Source organism: Vombatus ursinus, unplaced genomic scaffold (assembly GCF_900497805.2).
Source record: "Vombatus ursinus unplaced genomic scaffold, bare-nosed wombat genome assembly UNPS02003292.1, whole genome shotgun sequence".
NCBI lineage: Eukaryota > Metazoa > Chordata > Mammalia > Diprotodontia > Vombatidae > Vombatus > Vombatus ursinus.
In genome coordinates, this window is record NW_020943070.1 from 19,335,074 (window position 1) to 19,341,532 (window position 6,459).

Sequence of the window (6,459 nt, forward strand, 5' to 3'; positions counted from 1 at the left end):
TAAATCAGAGTGAGAGGTTAGAAGAGAACAGAGTGAGAAAATTGATTAGATTTGGGAGCATAGGGAATCCTGAACCAGTGGGTAGTCATCGGGGAGCTTTCTGGAGAGCAGTTTCATACTAGAGCTCAGATTTGTTATATCTATCATACATTCTCTACATAACTGCCAGATCATATTCTTAATTCACAAAGCTGGTGTCACTTCTGCTGAACACACACACACACACACACACACACACACACCACCTTTCACCAACTCCCTGTCTTGAGATTAAAGTACAAATTCCTCAGTCTCTCATTAAAAAAAAAACCCTATAATCTGGTTCCAATTTACCTTTCCAGACTCATTTCATATACCATCACCCCCAGTTCATTCTCTCTATATGCCTGCCAAACTAGCCCATTACCTGTCCCCTGGGACTTGACATGCCCCTTCCCATTTCTTTATCTTTTCAAAAGTCAGGCCCCATGCTCAAGCTACCCTCTCTCACCTAGAAAACTGAAGCATTAAGTAACTTGGCCAAGATTACAGACAATATATGTCAATGGCAAGACTTGAACTCAGGTCTTCCTGACTGTGAGGCCAACTATACATCTATTATATATTATAGAAATATGAGCTATTGTTTTTACCCTCTAGAGTTTTATACTGTGTTTTTAATGGAGAAGCTTTGTGGGTTGGTCGAGATGAGGGGAGAGTATAATATTGTAGAAAGAGTTCTAAATTTAGAACTGGAAGATCTATATTTAAGTCTCAGATATGCCACTTACTCATCTAGGTCACCTCATCTCTCTGGGACTCAGTTTACACCTCTGTAAAACAGGGCAAAGATTCCCTTAAAGTTCCAACATTTGGTGAGGTTTGGTGTGGAGTTTGTGACAATGAGAGGATGAGAGAGAATAGAGGTGTAGGGTAGAATGAAGGTACCTAAGGAAGACCATGGTAGGGTTCTAGAGGGGAGGAATAAGGTCTGAGACAAATTTGTTGGAAGCCAGAGACTGAAGAGTTGAGCACTCTCACAAAACATTGTGATCTGGCCATCATTGTATCCCTTGTCTTTCATTCTGATATATTCCTCCTTGCCCCTCCTCAGCCCCCACCTCACCCCTGTTTGCCCCGGGAGAACCGAGGCTACCAATTAGTGATACCTGGTCTACTGGTGGAGCTAAGATTGGAAAAATCCAGGGTCCCCCCCACCTCATCCCTGCATGCCTCCTGTAAGAGTGGGATAGCCTGGAGATTGGTCCTTGAAGCCACAGTTCACTGTCTTATTTGTTTTAACACTGACTCTCCCCCACACCGGGAGTGCTCTCCTTTCCCATCTGTCTCCACTCTTACTACAAAAAGGCTTTTCCTGTTCTCTCAGTCAATTAGTTCTTTCCCTCCAAATTAAAACTCCTTGTGTATGTAATGGGTGTTAATAAAGAAGGAAGAAAATAGTGCCTACTATATGCCATGTACTATGCTAAGCACTTTTTAAAAAAATCTCATTTGATCCTCACAAGAACCCTGGGAAGTACATACTATTTTTATCTCCATTTTGCAGTTGAGGAAACTGAGGGAGAGACCAAGTGACTTACCCATGGACCATGTTCCTGAACCCCAGCTTCCTAGAACCCAGACCAGTCTTCTATTCAGAGAAGGGAGATTTCTTGGGCAGTGTGAGGCTAGGGGGGGGAGGGGGGTGTTACTTCAGAAGCAACTCCAAATTTGAGAGTTCAAGAATGACATACTCTGGAGAGAGGAAAGGGGATTTCCTGGGCACTGTTCCCTCTTAGAAAAGGAGGAAGAGGGACCGGCCAGTCATGCTGCTGGTAAAGTGATATGGCCAAACACACATGACTTTGAAGTAGACAGAGCCTATGACTTTACAGCCAAATAAATTTCCCACTCTATCTCTGGTACAGTATAATCATGGCTTGTGGTCTCAAGAAGTATCTGAAGCATGTAGCAGCTCCAAAGCACAGAATACTGGCTAAGTTAACAGGAGTTTTTGCTCCAAGACCATCCACAGGTCCCCACAAGCTGAGAGTGTCTCCCACTCATCATCTTCCTGAGAAACAGACTCAAGTATGCCCTGACTGGAGATGAAGTAAAGAAGATCTGCATGCAGTGATTCATCAGATTGATGGCAAGGTCTGCACTGATATTACATATCCTGCTGGCTTTATGGATGTCATTAGCATTGAGAAGATAGGTAAACACTTCCATCTGGTTTATGACACAAAGGGACGCTTTGTCGTTCATCACATTACAGCTGAGGAGGCTAAATATAAATTGTGCAAAGTGAGAAAAATCTTTGTGGGTACAAAGGGTATTCCCCACCTGGTACGTGATGCCCGTACTATCTGTTATCCAGATCCTGTCATCAAAGTGAATGATACAGTTCAGATTGATTTAAAAGCTGGCAAGATCACTGATTTTATCAAGTTTGATAGTGGGGGCAACTAGGTGGTGCAGTGGATAAAGCACCAGCCCTGAAGTCAGGAGGACCTGAGTTCAAATCTGGCTTCAGACCAAACACTTGACACTAGCTGTGTAACTCTAGGCAAGTCACTTAACCCCAATTGCCTTAAAAAAAAAAAATGATACTGTTAACCTCTGTATGGTGACCAGTGGAGCTAACTTGGGTCGAATTGGTGTGATCACAAACAGGGAGAAACATCCTGGCTCTTTTGGTGTTGTCCATGTAAAAGAGACCAATGGCAATAGTTTTGCCACTAGGCTCTCAAACATTTTTGTTATTGGCAAAGTTAATAAGCCTTGGATGTCTCTTCCCTGAGGAAAGGGTATCTGCCTTACAATTGAGAAGAAAGAGACCAGAGATTGGCAGCTAAGCAAAGCAGTGGCTAAATGATTGCAGAAAAGAATTTGTAGGGTTTCAATCAAATTGAGATATTAAAATTTTAACAAAAAAATGTGATTGCCCTACCACAATATAAAATACACATAATAAGAAATAGGTAGCTTAAACAATTCGGTCTTTATCAAGTGGAATTAAACAAGCCATAAATACCTTTCTCCTATTTCCTTGGATTAGGGTACTGTGGGTATGAATGTTGCATAAAGTGTTAGAAGGTATAGCTGTCTTGGTTTTGTTTAACTGCTTTTCTTTGTTACATGGGATGGCTCACTGATTGGAAGATGGAGAGAGGACATATCCCAAAATGGCTTATGGGAAAACAAAAAATATCAATAAAACTTCAAGAAAAAAAAAGAAAGGAGGAGGAGGCTCAATCATGTGACCACCATGGCAGAAAGAACATTGAGGGATGCTTGTGACTTGGGGAAGGGACTTGGACTGCGGCATTTCATCCACTCACCCACCCCAATTCCAGGGAGTGATTTGGGCAATACTAGCCTGATGGAAACAAGTTGTTTGTTCAGAAATCCCAAAATATGATTGTTCCTGGGAGGGTGTTTTATTTGAATGCTTTGCATATTTTTTATGTCTTCTTATGAGCTCCTGTGAATACTTGGTACATTCTGAATTTTCTGTGGGACGACATAAAGGCTATCCCGGGTAAGATGCACATTTATTACCATGAGTACTTGTATGGGAGGTGGGGATTCCTTTTATCCACCTTCAAGGAAACCTAGACGTGAGCTATACCTAAGCTATATCTATAATAAATGTTTATTGACTGGCTCTATCTGGAGACTGTAAACTCCTTCTGTGGACGTAACAAACCCAAGAGAAAAACAGACTCTTGAATCAGCTCTAAGAATTGAACCTGATGAGTGACTTTGGGTGGTCCTGGGCTACATACAGGTTTTGTGTTCATATATCTATGTATGATTTATTTCTTCCCCAACTCTACAGTGGAATGTAGGCTCCTTATGGGCAGGGACTGTGTCAATTTTGTCTCGGTATCTTCAACGCTTAGCAAAATGTCTGGCGCCTTGTAGTAAATAATGCTTACGTTGAGTTGTCAGACTCTCAAATTTAGAAGGAAATTCATAATTATCTAGTCTGACCTATACCTGAACAGGAATTGTTCCCATCTCTAACATCTTATCTAAATTCAGCTTCCTATTTCTCCCTGACCCCTCCTTTATTAGGCTAGGTCTCCTAATCTTACCCAGGAAGAAGTACAGCGGCCCCTCGAAGGGAAAATCACACTGCTGACTGGCCCAGAAGCTTTGAAGTATTCTGCTTCCAACCTGGACAGATTTTCCCCTCCTTAGGCAGCCTTATCCCCACCCCTCTTCCCCAAACTCTGTAGGACTCACCATGGTGGCATGGACATAGTATAGTCACCCAATTGGTATTAGCCCCACTGCAGCTCAGAAGTCCCAAGCTCAAACAATCCAGCAGCCTTCCCTTCTCTTCATGGCAGGAATTACAGGTATGCATTGCCTTGCCTGGCTCTCCCTCATTTTTTTTTTTTTTAGGCAATTGGGGTTAAGTGACTTGTCCAGGGTCACACAGCTAGTAAGTGTCAAGTGTTTGGTTTGAGGCCGGATTTGAACGCAGGTCCTCCTGACTCTAAGGTCGGTGCACTATCCACTATGCTACCTAGCTGCCCCAACTTAAAGAATTAAGGGGCAGGATTACGTCCCCTAGTCAGCCTAAGGAGAGGTCCCTCTCCTCTTTAGCTCTTGTAGGAAAGGAGTTGGGACAGATAAGCAGAGCTTTATTCAAAGGAAGCTTCCTTTGGTAGTATCTCTAGCATTATAGGGATACTACAATAAACTTGCCCTGGAGACAACACTCCCTCATTGTCCCTAGTATGAGAGAGATGAAGGGGACTACAGATCGACAGACCTATCCTATCCCCAACAAGATGCCCAGAGCAGAGGATTCTCACCTGAGATTATGCACAAGTAGGTGGAGGGGGATGTACCTCGGCCGATAGCATACTGGTGGTTTCCGTTCACCCTTGGGTTTCAAAGAATTCTCTAAGTCTGGTAGCATTTCTCTCCCACGATGCATAGTGACCGTCCTCTCCAGCCCCAAACTGTGGGCTCCCTCCTGTATATTCGAAGAATATAAAAGTAATAGCAGAGTAAGACTGTGGCTCCAAGGATCACTGTCCATGCTATCCCAATCTTATAGTAGGCAGCCAGGGGTGAAGTGGGGGAGAGACCTTGGGTTTTTCCAATTTTAGCTCCACCATCAGGCTAAGTATCACTAATTGGTGGCCCTGGTTCTCCCGTGCCAAATAGGGGTGGTGGGTAAAGCTAAAAGTACCCTATCGGGGTCAGTTGCAGTTTTTATTAATAAATAAGGAGACCTGAGTTTGAGTCTTGTCTCTGATAATTGGTTATTTTATTATAATTGATTATATTACCTTGGGTAAGTCACAATCTCTGAGCCTCAGTTTCCTTAATTCTAGAATTGGGAGATTAGACTAGATGGTCTCCAAGTTACCCTGCCACCCTTAATTTCTGTGATTCTGTGATTCCCTGGCTCAGAAACCCTCAAAGGTCTGTTGCCCGTAGGATAAAATCCAAACTTCTTATTCTGTCATTCAAAGAAATTTCCGATGCACAATCTGGGCTTTCCAATTTTGAGTAATGCAGCAGGTTCATGTAGGAGAGTAAATGGGAACTGAATTGGTTGCTGTCCCACAAGTACCCCTTGTACCCACCTTTACGTTTTCACTCATGCTGTCCCCTTTTCACTTGATGCCTCCCCCCTTAAATCTTTCCCCTTCAAGTCCTAAACTCCTATGTCCCCTCTTTCAAAAAACTTCCTCACCTATGCCAATACACTTGTGATCTCATTTTCCTCTGAATTCCCATAGCAGTGAATTTCAGTACTACTCATTCAGCAATTAGTCAAATAGTGTGCCCTGTGGCTCCTTTATATTGTTGTTTAGCCCTTTTGCACGGGTTAATCTCATCCCACACAACCAAACTAATTTCTTTGTGGGTGGGGTTCACATCTTATGCTTCTGCATCTTCTCCAGGAGAGAAGATGTTAGCCGGGTGATACTACCACATTTCAATGGCCTTTACTTTTGTGGTTGATTAAGCTCCCTTCATTGCCACAGAACATATTCACACATCCCCTCTAGATTTACCAAACGAGTTGCTGCGGCCAAAATAAATAAATAAATGAATGAAGAATAGATCGATAGATAGACAGATAGACAGACAGAGACAGATAGACAGACAGATAGATAGATGAATGAATGGGTAAATGAATGAATCAACAAATAAGTGGAATGTGTCACTTTAAGGCTAATTTGAGGTTGGCTAATCTGACCTACCTTAGATTGACTATAGATACATCATGATCTTGTCGTTGAAATCTTTCTAGTTTAAATTAGAACTGTGAGAGTTTATGCATGGCTCACATAGCCTCTGAGAACCTTATCATACAAGCTTGATCCCAGAGAAAAGATGTGTGTGTGTGTGTGTATGTGTGCATGTGTGTGTGTGCATGCATGTGTCCACATGCAGTACATGAACCCAGCATATGGGAAACATAAGACTCACTTGATACACTGG

The 6,459-nt window shown here is 42.6% G+C and overlaps 1 pseudogene; it reads left to right on the top strand.

Moving 5' to 3' along the window:
* The first annotated feature begins 1,914 nt into the window (after positions 1-1,914).
* LOC114051410 lies at positions 1,915-2,853 on the top strand (annotated as a pseudogene).
* Positions 2,854-6,459: the final 3,606 nt, after the last annotated feature.